Genomic DNA, 23,066 nt, shown 5'->3' on the forward strand with positions numbered 1-23,066 from the left:
AAAATATGCATCTACATGTTGCTCTAGAAATGTGAGGACATGAGCGTGCAGTTCTTTTCGAAAGCACGGGTTAAAATTTATGTGTAATGGACCTGTATCATTCTTGGTAGGTGAAACTCAGATTTTCCAGTTTATGGCATTAAGGATTAAGTGTGCTTGGTTTTCTTGCAAAATGCTCTATCCTTCTAAATTTAGTCATCTAATTAAGATTTCCATTCATGGGGAATGACTTTAAAGAGCACATAAGACAGGCTTTTACACAAACAAGCTTTGATTGGATTAATTGGATTTGCATAAATTTTATGATGTGAGTGTGCTAGTGTCTCGGCTTCATCTACTGGGAAGGGAGAACTTAAAGGGATTTGTAAAGAGGAGACACATTAAAGGTTGCAAAGGAAGCACGTAAAAGCAGTCAGGTTAATGGCATGGCTAGAACAAAGCAGCGCTTTGGCAATATATAAGCTGGCCAAGTCTGGAAAAGCTGGGCATAGGAAAAAAGAGATGGGAGGTTCAGAAAGACCACAAGATTTTGGTGTGTGTGTTTTTTGGTTTTTGTTTTTGTTTTTATTTTTGTTTTTGTTTCCCCAGAAGAAAAGGGATCTAGAGCAGCCCTGATGCCTGATATGGGTTTGACGACAGAGGCTGGGGGAGCTGGTGGTACATTTAGGACTGAGATAGCCAAGGCAAGGATGGCAGCTTGGACTGTAGGCAGGCAGGCTTCTTGCAGGCAGTTCTAACAGAGGGTCACTTGGTCATTAGAGACCAGTGCTGATCCAGGCTTACCGAAAAGATGGCAGCCTGGAACTGGGATGCTGAGAAGTAGGGCAGAGCAGGGCAGCACCAGGGGAGCAAAGAGGTGGTGAAGTGGAGGAAGGCACATGTGAGTAAGACAAGGCAGGCTGGTCAGAATAGGCAAGTCCAGAGGAGCCAAGGGACAGAACAGGCTGCTGAGACAAGGTCTCAGGCACACAGTCTGGGGCACCAGGGCTTGGCAGCCCAAATTAGGATCACCAGCAGTAGAGACCAGGAACCCTTCCCAGCAGGCAGCAATCAGAGGCTCAGAAACTGATTCTGAGCCAAGTCTCAACAACAGATGTGAGGTAATAGAATTCGGAAAGCCTTGATATGGAACCAAACTTCAGACCTTCCAGCTGCTAGTGCAGAATTGAGCTGCAGAACATTGATTCTGGCATTCATGTATTAAATAGTAACAGTGAGACATTAACAATAGTGACCTCGTCACCCCTTACATTTGCAAAAAACTCTATCCTTCACAGAGTGGTTCACAACAATCACGTGACATGGATAGTCTAATCGCTTAGAGATGATAAAACCCAGGCTCAGAAAAATAATATTTTCTCACAGTCTTGCAGTCAAAACAGTGGCAGAGTTTAGATTAGAACCTGTCCCTGGTATGTTTAAACCTTTGTTTTTAACATGCTTTGCCGAAAGTAAAGAAAAGGGCAGCTGGTATGACGATAAATGAGAAGGGCTTTCCTGACCTCGGGAAGTTCACAGTCCAGTCAAGGATCCAGGCTCGTGCAGAAATAACCTTAACGTTTCAAAAACTCATCCCGGTACTAGAAGAGCCACTGGGGCTTGGGAAGCATTCAGCCACTGTGTGATGTCTGAATGAATATCGAGTGAACTGCTGTGGTAGCCCAGTGAAGAGAATAATCAGTTTGAACTCAGGCTATAAAGAAGGCTTCTCTGAGAGCATGGCATTTTAGCTACTAATGACAGGATGCTTCCGTGAGGGAAATGCTTGTTTGGATTTGGATGGAGGGGAAAGAGAACTAGTATTTATTGAGGTAGATTTAGATTAGACATACCTGGGCTTGGATCCTGGATCTACTACTAATCAGTGTAATATGGGGCTGGTAACCTGACCTCATTGACTCTCAGTTTTCTTATAGCACATGCTCATTGTACAGAAGCTAGTGCCTTGGAACATGTTAATTTGGTGGTGGGGGGTTGTAATTTAATTTTCACAAAGGTTCTATCATTTTGTATCATCACGCTTTCGCAAAAGAAGAAACTGAGACTCAAAAAATGTTAAGTAACTTGCATGAAGTTAAGCAATTTGAAACCAGAAGATCTTCCTGGCTCCAAAACCCATTCTTTTTCCACCACCCTCCAGTGACATGCAAGGGATGTGTTGAGGGGCTCCAGGGGGAGCTTTGAAAAGAGGGAGTGATCTTCTTTTATTTAGTCCATTTGATTGTATTAGGGAGTTTGTAGAAGGAGAGAGTTAGAACCAAGAGAAGAGAGCAGTAATTTATGTGTAATTGAAACAAGTGCAAATGCAACGATAACTATCACTGATGGAGAAAAGAGGTTTAGAGGATAGGGTAAAAATTCCATATGAACATCAGACAGCTGAAATGCCTATTGAAATTGTAGCCCTTATAAAGTAAGATGAGGTGGGTTTAAAGGTGTAGACATATTCAGTGAGTGAATCAAGACAATATTGAGTTGAACTAAACAGCCAGAAGAACTTATGTCTCATGGGTATTTTGAATTAGGAGAAAACAGCTTAACTGTAAGAATATTAAATAGGATGGAGGTGAAAAAAAAAGGGGGGTATTAGTCTCTTCCCAGAGTATGATCTGGGATCTATTTGTATTTAACTGTCTTTTTATATCTCCTTTTGTCAATTCTGCTTTTCCCAAATTATTCTTGATTGATGCAGGATCCCAGATAAGTACATACGATAAAAATGTAAATGTGAGGGCTTGTGGATTCTCATAGTACCATAAAGAAGGAAGCTGTCTTGCTACTGGATATGTGATATGAATAAAGATTTTTTAGTATGTTAAAGTATTGGCAAAGGCATAAATTCTGAGCCACATTGTCTGTATGTGAATATGTGGATGGATGGGTGATGAAACATTGACAGCGGGGCATGGCTATGGTGTCAGGTCCACAAGTGTCTCAGTGAGATCCTACCATTGTTACAGCTAACATCATTCATTCATGTAGCAGGTATTCAGTTTGTGATTCAACTGAGCCAAGCTTCTTTTCATTCTTCCTATATCTCTCTTCCTTCCTCCCTCCCTTCCTCCTCTCCTCTCTTTCTTCCTTCCTTTTTTCAGCAAACATTCATATTTTGCCTTCTCTGTGCCAGGAACTGGGCAAAGTTCTGATAACAGAAAGATAAATAAAAGAGTCAGGAATCGTAGTTGAGATTTAACCACTGTAGACCTTAGAGGAATTAAAACTCATTCCTGCTTTTCTCCTTTGGCTTTTGGCAGACAAAAGTTTGGAACTGTCAAAAGATTTTACAAGTTTTGTCTAAAGTTACATTCATGATCTATAGCATAGCTATAACACCAGAGGTTGTTTTGCATGAGCAATTTGAGAGAGTTACATTCTTACTATTCCACTGTCTCCTTTTCATCTTTGTTATCTTTGGTTACTGGTTTATTTAATAGGTACTTTCCAAAAGCTCCGTCTACTGTAGTATAAGTATATACTATATACAATGTGAATGTTCTGTAAGAGCCTTCTCTATGGAAGAGGCCAGTTCCTGACCAGAGTATAAGCCATCACTCCCTAGCAAATATCTGCACGTATTAGCCACTCATAGGGAAACTGACTGGATTAAAAACATACCAGGAAAAAGGTATACTTAAATAATGCCAGGATGAGGAACTAGATAAGGGCAGGAGCTGGTTCACTTAGAAGCGTTTATTGAGTTTGCTGCATTTAAATAGATGGTATATTAAAAATAAATAAATAGATGGTATCTATAAAAAGGTTACTTAAGAATCCTAGTTGATTGGCAAAAATTCATAGTCAAGAAAAACCAAGTTAGAAATTCTAGATACATTAGCACATGTCTGTAGAAACAATAATAACATTGCTTTCAGGAAGGAAGATAGGAAAAAAAAAAACAAAAAAACAAGGTACAAATTTTGTGAGTTGATTCCTGTCTGATCTGTTTGTTGTTTTAGTTAGACCATGTAGGAATAATGGACGGTGAATTGATTGTTGCAGGTTAGACCTCAGATGTGATTGACACGTCAGAGCTGCATCTAACTCAGGAACATGACAAATGTCAGGACAGTTGATTAAAATAACCATCCAATACAGTAGAGTTTCATGTGTATTTATTTAATGCATCCTCAAATGTATGCTCAGTTGTCTGGTAGAGTGTCTATCATAGAGCATTTTATCTTTTGAAGACCAAAACACTGCAATAAAGAGACATGATGAAAAGTTTCCTAAAAGCTCTCCTCATATTTAGTTTTATATTTCTACCTTAGAGAATCAATCAGATGTGCACACTAAGTAAATGCCTAAAAATCTGTATCCGCGATACACTGGCAACTCTTCCCTATGCTCTGGCTCCTCTGAAAACCCAGGACCTCCCGAGCCATCTGCAATTATGATGGACCAGGGGATGTAAAAATAAAATGTAGCCCCGTGATATCTAATAGAAATATAATACAAACCATATTTTACAATTTTCTAGTAGCCACTTTTTTAATTAAAAAAAATTAAAAAGAAAACAGGTGAAATTAATTTTAATAATATATGTATTACTTAACCCTGTATATCCAGAATATTATTTCACCAGGTAATCAATGTAAAAATTTATTAATAAGTTATTTTCCATTGCTTTTTGTACTAAGTCTTTGAAATTCAGTGTGTGTTTTACACTTACAGCACATCTCAGTTTGGACCAGCCACCTTATGAGTGCCCAATAGCCAAGTAAGTGCCCAGGGCTATTGACAACTGTATTGGCCAGGACAGACATTTTTTTCTTGTTATCTTAAAGAAACTTAGTGGTTTCCTAGACTATTTTTCCTCTGATTTTAGGGGATACTTTTGAATTGATATGTACCATTTTGAGTTGTACTTCAGAAGACACACCTGAGTAGATTTTTAAAGAAGTGTTCTCAAATTAACAAAGACTTGGTTTACTGTAACTGTTTCAAATATGATTTTTAAAACACTTTTTAAAATAAAATACTCTTTTTCATCAAGGTTAAGAAATAGAGAAAGATGTGAAAATATTAAAACACTTCTGAAGCTTAACCTTGGATCTGGACATATTACAGATTTCCCTTCCATGAATCTTGCTGTGGGAGGAAAAAATTCATTGCTGTGTGTAGATTCTCCCCCAGTCACCTCTTCCGTTTGCCAGTTCTTTGTATATGTTGAAGTATGTGGAGAAAGGTTATTCAAGGCATCATTAAGACATTCTTGCTTTTTTTTAAATAATAGGATTTTGTCTTATCTTCAGCACACATGGTGGCAGCAAGTGCCACCAAAGACTGCAGTTCTATCATATGTATCTTTTCTTTCTTTGTTTCATTCATTCATTCATTCATTCATTCATTGGTTCATACAACACTTAGTGCCAGACCACTTGCTGGGCATGGAGGTTAAACAATGAAAAGGCTGTCATGATGTAGTGGGAAAATTGTGTAAAAAAAACTACAAATATTAACATATGATGTCCTTCACTACCCTCAAGAGGACATATTACTTAATCTTTGTTGGTGTGATAGAGTTTGGGCCCAGATGTCTTGAAAATGGGGAAGCGTTTCTCTTTTCCTTTACTTTTATTGAAGGTGCTAATTATGTTAATGTTCCTGGGTTCGAGCCAATCCTTTTTCCAAGCAAATACCCCTATCCAGAGAAGCTTATGTTCATGTTTGTGCTCAGTTATTAGAGCCATCAAATCAGTCTGCATAGATATCAAAAGAAGTGAATACTATTTGAAATTACACATGGGTTATATTGGTACTTTTACAAGTATTGCCACCAAAATATCATTGTTGACAACTTTATTCATACTGCAAATACTGGCAAAAAATATACGGTTGCAACGTTCAGTTCATCTGTATGTGTGGATCGGAGCTTCTCACTGCTTCCTGTACATCTCCAAGTACATGAATCACATGCCATGATTTTTGTTAATGGAGGGGCACATTGCAGAGTCTGTTTTCCTCTAGTGCCAATTTACAAGTGTTCCCACTTGCCAGGATGCTCTTTGCAAAGATGAGATTGGATACAAACACCTAATGCCGTGTATCAGGACAGGTGAGACAGAGAGCCATTCTGTAACCCAGTGGAAGAGCTGGGGCATGGGAACAATTGAAGAATGGACACAGAAGGGTAGACTGCCCCAAGGGTGCTCTGGGCATCTGGCCTTGCAGCACAACATGAGCTATGGAAAGAGGACTTAAAGAAGATAGGAATTGTAGGAGAGTCTGCATCAGGGAGGCCTGTGGGGAGTAGGGGCGTGTTCTGGTATTGGGCAGAACACATCTCCCAGGAATCTAGGAGCTGGTGGGTGTGGGGAAAACCTGTTGCTAAGTTAGAGAATAGGGCTTTAGCCACCATGTAGGGTTAAGCAGAAGAACTCCACTGCTTGGAAGACAGAGGGGGACTGAAAGTCTCATCCATAGCGGCACTGGGGTGCTAAATAGGTGACCAAGGCAGAGACTCAGGAACTGGGCTCATCCAGCAAAAATCAGGCACAAAGTAGAAATTGCATTTCAGGAACAAGGCATAAATCTCGTTATCAAATATAGGCTGGAGTGTTCAACCTGAATTAGCAGTAGAAACTTGGTATTGAATCACAGAGCCTGGGCTATAGCTGTGTAGTTCTCTCCTGCCTAAAGTCTGAGTTTTCAGAGATCAGGGAGAGCTCAGCTTAAACTTCGGGGACAAAGGGGAAAGAAATATACTCAGGTGACCCTGGTTTTGTGAAGCGGGTGGGGGAGGGGAGGTACAGAGCTAAGAAAGAACTAGGATGAAACACTGTCATCCATTTCAGAGTCCCACAGTCAACTCCTCACCGAACTGATTTCATTATTTAAATTGAACCCATTGTCAGGTCATTTACGATTAGACTGTTTGGGGAATTGCCCTGTTGATTCAGCTAACAAGGTTTTGTGAAAGGCAAAGGCAATGTGAAAAAGTTTTCTGCTTTCATCACCGCCAAACCCTTTCTTGGAGGTCACCACCACCAACCTTCTTGTTTGGACGTTAAATTCCTCCACTTCTTTGCAACACCGAACACAGCTGATCGAGAACCACCCCCCCCACCCCCACCCCGACATTATCTCCTCTCCTGGTTTCCTTGACGTGATCATTTTCTTCCGTCTCACTGACACTCCTGCTCTGTGTCCTTTGTTGCTCCTGTCTTTGTTTCCCACTCCCCAGTCGTAGGTGATCTCAAAAGGTACCCTTAAGCTTTTCTTTCCTCTGCTCTCCTCTCATGATTTGCGTGTGCCCCTTTGCTTCCCCACTGCTCTAAGCCTGGCTCATTACCTGGAAGGATTACTGCCTCAGCTAACTTAACCTGGCTTTTCACCCTTCTCTCTAGTCTCCTCTGCTTCCAGATTGATTTTCCTGAAGCACAGGTCTGATCACACTACTCCCCTGCCCAGAAATGTTACAGCCTCCAACTGTGAACAAAATCAAGTACCAGCTTCTCACTTAGATCTCAAGGCATTTACATCATGGTCCTAAGATAATCTCCCATTAGGCCCCCATATCTAGTCTGCATTCCAGCCAAATTGGCCCACTTAACTGTTTCTCTAGTATATCCTATACTTTCCCTCCTCTGAGACTTTATTTATATTCTCCTTTTGCCCTATAACTGTGGTAACCACATGTCTTGGTTTGTCTGGATCAGTCCCGGTTTATTCCTATTGTCTCAATAATAGTATCACTCAGCTCCCATTTCACACTCAGAAGTGTAGTAGTTTGAATGATAGATTATATGGTCACCCTACCTATAAAGCTCTTTTTCCTGTTCCTTCTCTCTGTCTTATTCCTCCGTCTGCACTCTATCTAACTTTGCTTGTGGTAAACATAGCCCTATCCTTTTAAGCCATGTGCCATATTAAAAAAAAAAAAAAATTAACTTTCATGAGATTTACTTTCTCACTCTCCACCCTACCATCACCAATTTAATGTATTCCCTTCCTATTTGCAACCTCTACATTTACCAACATGGTATTGTAGTTGTTTGTTTTTAAATGTAGTTATTTGTATATTTTAAATCCTTCATAGTAATTTACAAGTTCAAGACCTTATTTTTTGTATTGATTAGAATACTTTCATCTGTAAATAACAGAAAACTCTGACTTAACCATTTAACAACAAGGAAAATTTATTGTATCACGTAACAGAGGGTGCCAAGTTAGGATGGCTCAAAAATGACTAATGTAGTATCTGAACAGTGGATTAAAAATCCAGGTTTCTCCTTTTATTAAATGCTTTTTCAACATCCTTGGAAATGATTGTATGATTTAATATTTAAATTTAGTAAATTGTGTTACTAGACTGTTATCACTGCATTCCTGAATATAATCAATCTGTTTTTCATTGTATATTGTTCATACTGCATGGATGAAATAGTTTTGGTAATGCTTATTTATGAGGCGTACATTAATATTTGTAGATAAGTGGTTTTAAAAAATCATTGAATTATTAAAAAAAAAAAAAAGATCCAGGTTTCTCTTCTCTTTCCATTCTGACGTACTATGCATCTACTCTGCTCTTGCTAGCTCTGCTCACAATTGCCCAGTGGCCACCCTTGTTCTAGAAATCACATGCAAACGTGATGATGTCTAGAAGAAGAATATTTCTTCTGTGAGTCTCTAAGCAAGAATCCCTGTTACAGAAGCACCCATTCCCAGCAGAAGTCACCTCATCCCTCCTTGGGCAGAATTTCATTACATGCCCAGGCCTAAACTAGTCACAGATGAGGCCATCAGGACTTGACACATCATTCATCCCCTGAGGTTGAGGTGGCCCTGATTCCCCTGAAGATCATGGCCATTAGGGAAAGTTGTTAACAGAGCAAAATCAAGGATCTGTGAGGAAGAGGGATAGTTACCACTAGTTAGGCAAGCCACAGTATCTGCTTCCTATAAGTTTGGGTTCAATCCATGTTTATTAAATAAGGTTTTAGTTTTATTTCAAGATATGAAGAATTTTAATTCACTCGAATATTCTAATGCTATAATGAATTATAAATACTGATCTTAAATAAACCTTTAAAATGATCAGTACTGCACATAGCACGTTCATTTCAACACTGTTTTGCTTAAGTTCATATGGAGAGATTAGAATTAAAGAAAACTTTGAAAGAAAACTTGATTGAGATTTTAATAGCTATCTAAACTGCTGGCCAGAGCACTGTGCTCGGAATTGCTCATTAAGTAGAATTATTTCCTGTTGCTTTTTGAGGGAATGTTTTTCTGAGTATTTGAGTGCTATATTAATAGGATTCAAATACTCATAGGATATCAACTCTCTGTTAACAAATTTACCTTTTGGCACTGAATTGCAGAATTCTCAAAATGCCTGCCAACTATGAAATGTAATAAACAGTAGGTCAAAAAATTATGATTTTGAAATGTCCTGCGGCATCAAGAGGAGTTGGAAAGAGAGGCTGCTAAATGAGAATCCTCTTCTCATACCCATGAGAGGACTCTTGTTCTTTCCACCCAGGGTCTGTTCAGGCCCAACACCTCCCAAGATCCTCTGTGGGTAAATCAGTGGTGGAAGCCAGAGAATTTGGAGCAGTTCTTGTGTTCTTTGCACAGTAGTTCGTACTGTACTCTGTAAATGGGGGCTCGTTCAACCTTCTGAAGTGTTGTCACCAGTCTGCCACACAGATGGTCCCAGTGAGGAGACCCTAGGGAGCCAGTACCCTCTGGGTCAACAGGAGAAGGAGCCAGCACTATTAACATGAAAATATTCCATGCAATAAAAGGGATCAGAAAGACTCAATTTATTTCTGAATGAAACAAAGGACAGAACAGAGGAAAACTGCTTCTAAACCCTTCATTGGATATTGCTGCTCAGAATTCTGGACGTTGGTGCCAGAGGGCTTCGAGCTGGCATTTTATGTTTTCAGAAACCCTCATGTTAAGTGCTGAGATGTAATGACTCTAAATATTTTGACAGCCTGCAGTAGGACTCAGGAGGGAGGCACAATCTAAGATTATGCCTGGCTTGGATATTTGAACAAGTTTTCTGAAGGGTAAAGGGTCTGGATAAGATCGAATTCCTCCCAAGTGTAAAAGTCAAGGATTCTTATCTAAGGGCAGCTTGTTTACATGCATGTTCAAATATATGTCAAAGTTAATCTGAATCTCACGGGGAATGGTGGTAGGAAAATAGCATAGAAACTGAGTAAGCTGTGTATGGAAGAGATAGTGGACTTCAAAGTCAGACTTCTTTTCCCTTAATAATTTGAATGAATAGAAACATTTTTACATCAGTCCTATAGGCTTCTACTGTTCTATTAAACTCCTGCAAATAAATATATAGTCATTATTCTTTTGAGAAATAATATGAATCTATAATTTTTATTCAAAGTTTTTAAAATAAACTTCCTGCTAATATTATCTGAACCTCCCACCAAACTGCGCCATCACCAGTACTTCAAATGACATTTCGGGGTAACAGGCTGATTCTAAAAATAAGATGCAGGAGGCTGGGAAGACATTGCAGAAATTAATATTCCCAGCCCCACTGCACTCTGCCTACCCATACAGACTGTACTCTTCGTTTGAATGCACTTAACTGTTCGTTAGAACATCTTATCTATAAGCCTCATCTAGCTTTTTTTTAAAGAACAGATTCCAGTATTTGTACTTTATTCAGAAAAGCTAATTGAGGGAAATTATATTCATAAGTGCTGAAGTTCAGGTGAAAAACTTTGCTAGACTTTTCTTCCTAAAATCAAGCTAAATAATAAAAAATATTACAATGTCAAGTTTGACATTGAGTGATAAAGTAGGTTAATATGGATTTTATAAAGTGCTTTGACTACATTCCTGCAAAAATCTTTAATGATGAATATAATATTAAAATTGGAGTTACACTGCCTGGATTTGAATCTCAGGTCTGCCATTAGCTATGAGGCCTTAGGAAAATTACTAAACCTTTTTGTGCCACAGTTTCCTTATCTGTAAAAAGGGGTAATAATACCTACCTCATAGGGTAGTTGTGAGGACCATATCAAATTGATATACGTAAAGTGTTTAGAACAGTACCTGGTCCACGGTAAGTGCTATATATCACTTTTTAAGATGACAACAAAGAGGGTGTATTTATGAATTTATATAATAAGTATGTATGTATCATAAGCTTAAATTAAGGGCATTTGGCATAAATAATCAGTTTTCTAAAATGCATTTCCTGTTATATATTGGAAAACCTTACATTGGCTTGCTTAATAAAGTCAATGGAATCAGAACTGTTAGGGTTTCACATTTAAGTTATAATTGTACCTTTTCCTAATACGCTGGGAGCAATAAGCTGGAAAGTTACACGTACACCAAATACAAGTGAGACCAGACTGCAAAATGAGCTTATGTGCCAAGATTCATCTCATTCATTTATTTTTGGGTTTCAATCATGCTAGTCTTTGTACATTCTCATCAGCATTTTTAATGACTTGGTAAAGTAGAAGGATTTCCTGCGTAATCAACATTTATTTTTCTTGAGAAAGTATCTTAAAAATAAAGTCCTTCAAATGTCTAGTCTTTTTTTTTTTTTTCAGTAAAAATGAATGGCCTTAAAAGACATTTGTCCTGGCAGTCTGTTTAAAGATGAGAGAAATGAAAGCCAAGAAAACCGGAAGAAGATGGCCTCAAGGGAAAGATCTGTGTGATGAATTTGAAATTGCAGAGAATACTATTTCTGCTTTCCCAGGCAGAGCTGTCACCTCAAAAGCCTATTTTCATCAAAGGAGAGTGTTACTCAGAGTATCAGAGTTTAGTCTGTTGAATGCATATTCCCTTAATGCAGGTAAGGCACTTGAAGGTGACCACTAATCATTCAGTCCTGTTGTACAACAGAAACTTGTATTTTGATCCAGGAGAAATCTTAACCAAACAGCAGTGTAGATTCTTCGAACTAGCAAAAAAAAAAAAAAAAAAAAAATTACTGTCCACTAAAGACAGTAATGAAGGGTTACTACATTGGCTCAGGTCCTGAGATTATTCTCCCCAGATTCAGTTGCCAGCAGGCATTCCAAGGAAGTCCAGTAAGGGAACGTATAACTCGTCTGTACTATAGAGAAGAAATGTCATTCTTTCTTAGCCATCGATTGAAAAGATCAGGTAAATCCCACTATCCTTTCCTGGGTGCTTTTCTGCTACACAGATAAGTCTCAAAACACTCCTTAAATGCCGCTTTATTTCCCACCTGTGTCGTTTTTCAGAGTAATATTTTTCTCTTTTGTGTGAATTATTACTTGGTCTCTTTTGTTTTAGACATTCTTGTCTCCTCTTCCTAATAACTAGGGAAGTGGTGAATGAGTTCATCATTGCTTTATAAAGTTCGCATTTCTCAGCTTTACTTTTTCTAAGGAGCCCTAATTCTTTTATCCAATTATCATAAATAGCTATACTAGCTAATCCTTCCTAAATATGAATTTTTCTCTTTTTTTTTAAAAAAAGACTTTGCTTTTACTTACTCTGCCTAGTGTTTCTGGGATACAACTCTACCAGGATTGTCCCTAGAAGATAGATTGCTAAGATCAAATGAATTTCGGAAAGTTAACAGTTTTCGCTAACAGATTGTCATGCTTTGGGTTATGTAGGAAAGCTAATTGGGAGGAAATTACACTTTTAAATGCAGAAAGTTCAGACAAGAAAGCTTTAGCTTCCAGACTTTTCTTCCTAAAATAAAGGAAGATAATACGACTTTACAATGTCAAGTTGAACTCCAGAACTGGACTTAATGGAGCTGAGTGAGTCCTGACTTCCTGACTTATTACCTGAATGACCTTAGATGAGTCAGATAACTTCTCTACACCTTAGTGTCCTCATCCATAAAATGAAGACAGTAGAGTAATACCATCATAGGGTAGCTGGAAATTATGAATCTTGATGTGCTAATGTGCACTCTGAGTTTCCAGGAGGGGTTAGAGTTTGCAGCTTTTAGCTGATATTTTTTTGATCTAGGAGTCTCCCCCCAACCTCCCTAAAAAAACAAACAAACAAACAAGAAAAAAAAAAAAAACTACGTAACATCCTGTTGAACTTAGTTTTAGAAGCACTGACATAGGGACATTTAATTACTGCTTGTGCTTCAAAGGCTCATTTCTAAAAACTCCATTATCTCCAGGTCCCAAAGAATAAATTTTCTCATGTTGCTTTTTTATTGTTGATAAGAACAGGGGAAATTAATTCAAACATGTATTTTAGAAGAGCTTGAAAGCAAGCTAATAACCTATATACTAGTTTTTATTAATTATAAGCTAGCTCTTTTGAGGAATGACAGGTATACTATAACCATACTGGCCTACAGATTTGTGAACATGCAGAATTTGACCCTATATGTTAAAATTTTTAAAAAACACTACAAGTATGCAAAATGAATTTATATTACAGTGCTCTTATAATTCATTTTTCTCATAGCTTATGTTCACTACATTTATATGAATGGTTGGGCAAAGTATGGATATCATGTAAAGTTTAATTAGCAGCTATTATTTTAAATAGGAAAGAAGTTTTTTTAAATGGTTTTCACAAGCGTCTAGTCGTTAAAAAAAAACAAACAAGAATGAGCATAGCATGTAAATCTGTGCCTTGTTAGGCAGACCGTGTTTCCTTTCTCTGCATCCTCATGCTGCTCTCCCAACCCCCCAACACAACACATGTATGCACCCCAAGATTAGTGGCAGGACTTTCATACTATTCCAACTTATCAAACCATTTTATTATGCTATTCCAGGCATCCCAGATTCCCTAACCACAAACACTAACCCATCACAGATCTGAGCTGGGCAGATTCTTCAAGGGCATCTAATGATAGCTAAAATGTGCATAGTGCTGACTCTGTGCTAGCTCCTGTTCTAAGAATTTTGTAACAGTTAACTCATTTAATCTTTACCACAGCCCATGATGCATTATTTCTATCATCTTTTTTTTAATAGATGAAGTCACTGAGGCAAGGAGAAGTTATGTGACTTATCTAAGATCATTCAGCTAAGAAGAGGTAAAGGCAGGAATCAATTCCAGGCAGTCAGGTTCTCGAGCCCATACTCACTGTACTGCCTTGGAGACACAGGCATGCCTTTCCCGGGCTTGGAGCAAACATTCCAGGTAGTATTTCTCCATCCTCTGCTCTCTGGTCCTCAGGCCCTAGAGAGTTAATACTGACCACACTGCTTAGACTGGATCCCTTTCTGCAAGGATGTTTGCTCACTCGCATACTCAAGTCCTCAATCAGCACTTACTCCTTATCTCACCCCTTCTTTTTCATTCACTGGTAGTATTTGTGTATGTGACCGTAGTGGCAGGGAAGTTGGATGTTTCTCCGATGGCCTCCTGCATTTCAGCCACAGTGAGAAGTGCGGTGAGTAGACTCTGAGCCAGAGAATGAGCATGACCTGCTGGGCTGCTGAGCATTGGGTGACCTGTCAGGGTGCTTCATCTCTCCAAGTCTCATGTAAAACATCTGGAAAGTGAGAGCATTGGATTTCTTTTTATTTTAGGCTTCATTTAACCTCTTCTACAATCCCACCCTTCACTACAATGCCTAGAATAGCTCTTTGCACAGTACAAGTACCTAATAATTATTTGTTCAAATAAATATCTAGAAACCCCTTTTATAAAATGTCCCTGACAAATTTAAAACATGTGGTAATCAGGAGTTTTAGACTCCTTGAAATAGCCTGTAGAGAGCTTGAGGGCTTATTACAACACTAATGTCTGGAACCCGTGCCCAGAGTTGCCAAGTCAGTAGGACTGGGGTGAGGCCTGAGTTGCATTTCCATCAAGTTCCCAGATGCTGCTGATGCAGCTGGTGTGGAGACTGGTTTCCCAATTAAAAATGATTTAATAAGATTGTCTCATCCATTGGGTGGTTTGACAGCTTTCATGTCTCTTATCCCCTGCTATCTGCATTTTAACAGGAGTCTCTTTTTAAAGACTACAAACCTTAATTCACAGGAACAAATCTAGTTCTTGGCCTCCTATCCTTCTATCTAAGCTACCTTTGACCCACTGTTGCACTAAATCTGTCCTCTCCCTAAGGCATTAGGGCCTCCTTGTTGTTGCACACCCACATCTTAACCACTGCTATTAACATGTAAAGCTTAAGAGCATGGGCTCAGGAGGTGGACTGCCTTGGGTTGAGAGGTTGGTTCCTCACTCTATATCCAATCCTAGACACTTTATCTGTGCTTCGTATTCTTCATCTGTAACTGGATTTCAATAACAATACCTACTTCATAGGGTTGTTTTAAATACTAAATTGGTAAATATTTGCAAAGCACTGAGAATAGTCCCTAAAACGTCGTACATGCTATGTGTTTTTGAAATCTTTTTTCCCCCACCTTTATTGAGATATAATTGAAATATAACATTGTGTAAATTTAAGGTGTACAACGTGTTGGTTTGATACATTTTATATTGCAAAATGATCACCACTATAGCCCTAGCCGACACCTCCAACCCATCACTTGATTACACATTTTTGTGTGTGTGGTGAGAATATTTAAGATGTACTCTTTCAGCAACCTTCAAGTATATAATACAGTATTTTTAGCTATAATCACCATGCTGTACGTTAGACCCCCAGAAGCTGTTAATCTTATAACTGGAAGTTTGTGTCCTTTGACCAGTATTTCTCCATTTCCCCAACCTCCCAGCCCCTGGTAACCAAACCACCATTCTACTCTCTGTTTCTATGAGTTTGACTTTCTTTTTTTTCTTTTCTTTAGATTTCATATATAAGTGATACCATGCAGTATTTGTCTTTCTCTGTCTGATTTATTTCACTTAGCATAATGCACTCGGGGTTCATTAAAGTTGTCACAAACTAGGATTTCCTTCTTTCTCATGGTTGAACTCCATTCTGTATACACACACACACACACACACACATAACACATCTTCTTTATCAGTTCATCTATAAATGGACACTAAGGTTGTTTCCACGTCTTAGATATTGTGAGTAATGCCACACTGAACATAGGAGTGCAGGTAACTTCTATATCCTGATTTCAGTTCCTTTGGATAAATACCCCTCAGAAGTGGGATTGCTGATTATATGGTAGTTCTATTTTTAATTTTTTGAGAAACCTCCATACTGTTTTCCATAGTAGTTGTACCACTTTGCATTTCCACCAACAGTTCACAAGGGTTCCCTTTTCTCCATACCCTCTCATACACTTGCTATCTCATATTTTTGATGATAGCCATTCTCACAAGTGTGAGGTGATATCTCATTGTGGTTTTGCTTTACATTCCCTGATAATTAGTGATATGGAGCACCTTTTCATGTACCTGTTGGCCATTTGTAAACCTTCTTTGGAAAACTGTCTATTCCGTTCCTTTGCCTACGTTTTAATTGGGTTGACTTTTTTGCTGTTGAGATGTGTGAGTTCTTTATATGTTTTGAATATTAACCCCTTATCAGATACATGATTTGCATATATTTTCTCCCATTCCATAGGTTGCATTTTCATTTTGTTGATTGTTTCTTTTGCTGTGCAGAAGCTTTAAGTTAGCTTTTATTATATGTTAAATGTGTCCCAAATTTACCTCTCAGGGTATCACCTTCATGATTTCTATCATGGCTGCATATCCCCTCAACTATGATTTATTTTTTCTTTAAATCAATCTACTTTGCTAGCAAATTATTATAAAAGAAAACTTGTATTATTACTGTAAATGGAACACCGGTATCACTTGATAAATAGAGGGTAACCATAAATTAAATACAGTGAAAACCAATGTTTTTTTATTCTAGCCAGTTATTTTCTGCTGCGTTACTCTGAGCCTGAGACTTATTCCCTTTTTATGAAAAACAGGTAAATTAGCAAGTTCTAGCTGCTGTAACAAATAAACCGCCACATTTCACTGGCTTCATACACTAGAGTTTTTCACTCATGTAACAGTCCAGTGCAGGGCTGCTGATTCAGGGACCTTGACTCCTTCCGTCTTGTGGCACCAACAACTGATGGACCCAGAAATCTCTCTGCTTCCAGTCAACAGATGCGGGGAGAGAACATGGAGAAGTCACCTGATTTTTTGCCTTTTTGGTCTGAAACTACCATAGGTAATTCATCCTTTGGTGTAAATCACCTAGAGGTGGGTGTGCAGGGAATGTTGGTCCAAGCTAGGTAGCCACAGCTACTTTATAGTATGAAAGTGAGAATACAAGTTTTTGGTGGTCAAATTATGAAACATAAACAGGTTATAGCAAGACATAGCCATAGTTTCTGAATTGCTGGGAGGGATTGTGCAACTACTTCTTCACTAACTATATTACTATTTTAGTTCAATTAATTCTCCTCTCTCCTAACCTCAATTTCACTCAGAAACTGTTCCAAGAAGTCAGCAACTGCCTTACTTAGAGAGAGTGAAATCCATATATACACAGAAGAAACCTGTTTCTCTGTATCATGACACAAAATTTATGAGATAGTACCCAGTGTAGCTTTTTACCTCTTAGTATAGCTTAGAACTTTCCTTGGCTAGATGGGAAATGAGCTCTGTCTCTATATATGTCTATATAATAACCAAGAATGCAAAATGTGGTTGATAGGAACCTACATATAAACCCAGTACCTCCTACATTTTAAAACTTAACTGTGTGCCATTACTAAACTTTTATGATTTAAAGTTATTATTATTTGACATATATTTGAAATGTGTGAGACACATGCCCAGTACCACCACACTGATTGCATGATTTCTGCTGCTGTAGTACAATCTGAAACATTTTTCCTGTGCTAATTTCAAACCAATGAAGCATGGATATGTTTGAGTGACCACCAGTTGAAGGGGAGAGGAATTTCTAATTGGGTTTTTATAAATGAAAACATAAAGCTATTTGGAGTTTGACATTTGATGAAAGTCTACTATGATGTTATCATCCTGGAAAAAAATTACTTCAGTATTTTGTCATGAAGAAGTAAGGATAACAGAGGGTCAGCCCCTGGGAGCTGAGGTATGAGAGCAACACTATGTGCTCATAACAGAGAAATTTATACTTAGTGATTTATGATTCACACCTGTATTTTTGTAGGTTGCTTTCATCAGCCAGGTGGAGCTTTTTACTCACTGGCGAACATAGTAAAAGATAAGAAACAGAACTGGATACCAGATTTGTGTTCAAAGATGAGATGGAGGCATTGATGGGTCATTTAGGAAGGGGGACTGTATAGGCCCAGCTCAATAAGCAAGGTAGGGTTCAAGCAGCTTCAAAATGTCAACACTGAGTTCAGTAAAGCATGATGGAGTGACTCAGGGGGTGGTGTATCATAGGGAGCATAGTACTTCATTTTGGTTGGTCAGTGGACTGTAGGGCTTCCATTTACAGGCTGGGTGAGGTTTAGGAGCACAACTGCTTCCTCCAAGGAGGGAGACTGTCAGGGTGCAGTGGGGACGGGGCTGTGACTCAAGGAACAGCACAGTTGCTCAGACACAGCTCTGTGAAGCAGTGACAGCCCTTCCGCATCAGCTCCTGAGCCCTTGGTGGGCATCTTATCACATTCCAGATATATTGTCATGGACCACGAATGACAGCAACCTTCCATGGAGGTTGCTTGAGGGCTTCCAATGGAACTGGGGGAACAGTGGCCTTCCCCTCTCTTAGGAGGGGAGGCGTGATGGTGGGATGAGGTTAGTGAGCCCAGATGAGGGGAGCTGGAAGGCAGATGCAGTGAGGGTTGACTGCTGTGTTCTTACTGTGCCAGCCTACACCCCCTCTACCAGTAGAGTCTTTTTTTTTTTCTTTTTTCTTTTATTTCCCAGTGAATGGGGAGCTTTTGCTGAGGTGGGGGAGGAATGCCCCCAATGAACTGCTGGCCCATGGGAAGCGGGTTGATTCTCCCCACCAGAGCCACAGGTGTCCTTCCCGATGTTCTACTCCTTTCTCATTCTCTGTAGCCCACTGCAGCCTGTGGCAGGCAGGAGGAGGGGCCGTGCTTCCTCTTGGTGGGTCTCAGTTAACACTGTTCATCATCTCAACTCTGTCTGGAAACAGCTTTCATTTATAAGTTCACAGAGAAAGGGAATTTTATCAAGGAAAACTACAAAGCTTTTAGCATCTCCATCTATGGCTTCCATGCCCTTGTCCTGTCATGTTTCCCTGTCTCCCACTCCCAGGAGAGAAAGCAACCAATTATGATCTTTCCCCAAGGGCTGCTTTGGGAATCTACTGAAAATGGCAGCCAGTGACTCCAGATTAAGAACTCCTTCTTGACAATGGTGAGAAATGACCAAAGTACCAGGTCCTCAGTTACACGTAAGAACCTAATGCATGCAGTAGAAATATGAAGAAATTTTACTGGAAAGAGAACCTCAAAATAATAATGGCAGAGTTAGAAAGGGTGGTGTGAAGCTTTTTTGGTCTTTGTGGGAAGACTGGTGTGTGTGTCAAAAGGATCAGGAAAGTCTTTTTCTATACTCAGTTCTCTTATATCTGGAGATTCCAGGAGTTATAAAAGTGCTTTGTGCCCCAGCACCTTTCCCTTAAAACTGTAGAAATGCTAGGAGTGTGGTGGGACTCCAGGATGTAACCTGAGCATTGAGGAGTGTCAGTAGGGATCAGGGGGCTGACCTGGCTTAACCGGGAAAAATTAGAGGAAAAGCTTCCACATTCCTAGGTAAAGGCTGCGGTCAAAATAGCTCTAAATTTGGATTCAGATTCTGGTTGTGCCAGTAACAACCATGTTTGATTTCTTTATTACTCTCTGGGCTGATGTCTTTATCTATTAAGGGCAGATTGAGCTCGATTTCATTCATTCATGCAGCCATTCATATTTATTGCCGATCACTGGGCTTTAATGTGGAAATATAAAGATAACATTATACAATCCCTGTCTCAGAGAAGCTCTCAATTAAGTGGAGGAAACAGATGTTACTGATACTTGTAAAAGCGTGTGTAAAGTACCATAATAAATATACAAAGTGCTATTGGAACACAGAGAGGGAGAGAGGGATGGGTTGTACCAGGAATAGAGTTGCAGTAGAGTAGGCAGTATGTAAGTCATGTCTTAAGAACAGAGCTGCCTACCATTGCCTATCTTAAGCGTGGACCAAGTATACAAGCCAGAATGTATGGGAATGCCTGGTATGTTGGGGAATGAAAGTGTTTAGCTGTGACTAGAACATAGCATGTCTGGAGGCTTGTAAGGGAAGCTGAAAAAGATGGGTTTAGGTTCACCTGTAAACAATCTCTTACAACAATTCCTGTTACTCCATTGGCTATGAAGACACACTGGAAATTGTAAATAGGAAATTTGGATTGCACACAATTTGAGCAGGGAAAATGCAAGCACAGAGGTGAGTTCTGAGAGTATAAGAGCGATACAAGAATATTAAAATGTAAGAGCAATAGAAGTTAGCAATTGATAGAGAGAGGCAGAGGAGGGAAATGAAGGTTTCAGCACGGTGTGTAAGGGTGTGAGAGTTTTAGCCTGTGTGTCCGAGTTGGACAGGAGGTTTAGGGTGGGAGACTGGAATTTCACTTTGGATGGAAAGGCTTTGAGGCTTCAGTATGTAAGTCTGAGCATGTTGAGATGTTGCTATTTGATAGGTGGTTGGAGACCTGCATCTGGAGCTCAGGGGAGAGAGAAATATTTAGGACTTGTTACAGTAGCAGGGGTTGGTAAAGCCTTAGGAGGAATGAAATCCTCTAGGGAGGGCTTCTGACAGGTCAAGAGAAAAAGAACCTGAATAAAATCAGGGAACATAGAATTTAGGTCTGCAGTTCACTGACCAGAGCCTCTACCTCCAAGGCAAACTCAGTCCACTTTAGCCTTATGTTCAGGTCAAGTTGAGAGCTACAAGGAGAAAGGCTATCTCCTTTCCTCTCCTAATACTGTCTTCCCCATAGGGCTTCCATCCAAATCCTCTACATCTGTCTAAGAACTATCCTTCCTTGAAGCGTAGTAAGAATCACCCCCTGTCTTTCTTTGATGCCATGTTAATTTCGGTTCTTCTAGAAGCAGGTGCCAAATGTGATTAGATACATACCATATATTTATCAAGGGAAACACTTGTAAAAGATAAAAGTTGCAGGGTGGTAAACCAGAGAAGGCAAGGAGAACCTTCAGACTATGATGGAGGGCTGACCCCTGTGAAGGAGAGGGGGAAGGAAGGAGGATTGGGTAGGAAGCACCTCAGAGTACAGCACAGTTCCAAGAAAGGCCAGAATCATGGGGAGTCTTTATCCCACATCTTAGAGGAATAGACTCACCTGGATTCCCCCACCATGCCTAACCATTGCCAGGAGGAGCCTGCAGGAAGTGTGGCCTCATCAGGGACTCAGTATTTGATCCAGAGGAGTGACAACTGGGAACATCAGACCAAGAGCCTGCCCAGAGCAGGAGATCCTAGTGGCACATTTCATGGCCACCATAGATGCCCTCAGTGACTCAGTGACACTTACTAAATGTTCTACTGGCACTTATTGTCCAAACCAGTCAAAACTCAGCATTTACAGCCTTGCACCATTATTAATTATCTCATCTTGTGTCCGCCCAACTAGATTATAAACCCTTCCTTAAACATCAGTGCAGTGTCCTTAACTCAGGCATCTAGGTATTCATCGTAATAAGAATTGTGTTATTTTCATTACTTGAATTTATCTGAGAGTTGTAGCAATGGGAGTTTTGACTTAGGAAGTTGGGATGAGGGAAGTTAAGAAAGAATATGATTTGGATGAGGAGTTCCACAGATGTCACAGTGAGCGAGGGAGAATTAGAGCATGGGAAGCAGACATACCCACTGAAGGAAAGCAGACACTAGGGCCTAGGCACATGAATTTGATGAGATGAAGTCCAGGTAGGCAGACAGAAGCCGGTATCCAGAGAACATGGTAGAAAGTGCTAGTCGAAGGGCAAGGACTAGCACGGAGGAGGTCCAGCAAGATATAATGGATGGGAGTTTGAAGTAGACATCACTGCAACTCTCTTTTTTTGAGAACTAACCTTTCTACCCACCAGGCAGTTTTCATACACCATATCACACCTTCTTAACCTTGGTTAATTGGACCGAAGAGACACCTGTCTCAAGCTGAACCTTCTGGGAATTTTGAATCGGGGTTCAATAAATCTAATTAGTTGAATTTTCCTTGAACTGAGCTGACATGTTGAAGCAGGGCTCTTGGAGACTGCTGGAGCACTCGTGTACACTAGGAAGCAGGAGAAGCGGCTACAGAAAGACAAGAGTGAGTCAGGCATTCAGAGACGAGCTGAGATGAGAGACAGCGTGACTCCAGAGAAGAAGAATGAGACTGAGAGAGTAGTTGCCTGGACTCCTGAGAAATTTCCATCCCTGAACCTCATCCTGTGCCCTTTCACACTAGGTTCTGAGATAACCCACCAACCTTAGAATAAATTCCCTATTCTTAATCTAGTTTGAGTGGGATTCTTTTAGTAGCAGCCAAATAATATTGACTGAGACAGTGTTTTGACAGATATGCTCAAGACACAAACAGGAAACTCAGAAACATGCAATGTGCAGGGATACAGACAAGCAAGAGGTTAGCATTAGGAAAACTGGGAAGAGTATCCGGGACAAAGCAGCTTTTAGTCTGGTAAGTAAATGGGTAACCAAGTCAGAGACTAAACATACAGGATCTGCGTATAGGAACTAGGGTAGAGGGTAGAGCCTTCATCACAAGAACAAGGCAGAAAAAGGTGGTTATTAGGAGTCAGGTAAAAGGTCAGAGAAAGAGAAGGTCAGACAAATTAGGAGACATGCTATTGGCTCCGGTTTCTTTTCTCATAATCTTATTTCTAGTGTGGTTGTTTGTGGTATTAAATAGAGTCAGAAGATCTAGGGCTGAGTCAGAAATTTCTGCTTGGCTTCTGACTGGCCTTATGGGGAGCAAATTATTTAACCTCCTCAAGCTTTCATTTCCTCATCTGTAAAATGGTATTATGACACATGACACTTGTTCTAATACCTTGCTGGGTGATTTTAAAGACCATGTATAAAAACTAATGAAATGGTACAAACACCAGTGGAAGGTAGCCAGATCCTTTCATAAATCACATAGTTAAGAATCTGTATCAGAACCTAATTTTTCTCCTCACTAGCTCTGTGGCCTT

General features: G+C 39.7%; 1 protein-coding gene across 1 annotated transcript in view; it reads left to right on the plus strand.

The window, feature by feature from the left end:
- Window positions 1-23,066, plus strand: part of PLPPR5 (phospholipid phosphatase related 5) — a 123,082-nt gene that overhangs the window by 15,435 nt on the left and 84,581 nt on the right. The gene's annotated exons all lie outside the window — the stretch shown is intronic.

This window comes from Eubalaena glacialis, chromosome 3, assembly GCF_028564815.1.
Source record: "Eubalaena glacialis isolate mEubGla1 chromosome 3, mEubGla1.1.hap2.+ XY, whole genome shotgun sequence".
In the NCBI taxonomy this organism is placed as follows: Eukaryota; Metazoa; Chordata; class Mammalia; order Artiodactyla; family Balaenidae; genus Eubalaena; species Eubalaena glacialis.